Raw genomic sequence first — 284 nt, forward strand, 5'->3', positions numbered from 1 at the left:
TTTTTGCTTTTTTTATTGATTTTGTGACTTCTCATGATCATCAACCTACAAAAAATATAAAATAACAAAGAAAAATAGATAAAAACATAACATTGGGCTGCCTCCCAACAAGCGCTTCTTTAATGTCAGTAGCTTGACAGATGACTCTCATGGAGCCTCACAGATACTCAGAGCAATATTGGAACCTCCCAACACCAAACTTAGAGTTTGAATGTGGGGGTTCAACACCAAACTTAGAGTTTGGTTGTGGCCTCCCAACACCAAACTTAGAGTTTGACTGTGGG

This window comes from Arachis duranensis, chromosome 9, assembly GCF_000817695.3.
Source record: "Arachis duranensis cultivar V14167 chromosome 9, aradu.V14167.gnm2.J7QH, whole genome shotgun sequence".
Taxonomy (NCBI): domain Eukaryota; kingdom Viridiplantae; phylum Streptophyta; class Magnoliopsida; order Fabales; family Fabaceae; genus Arachis; species Arachis duranensis.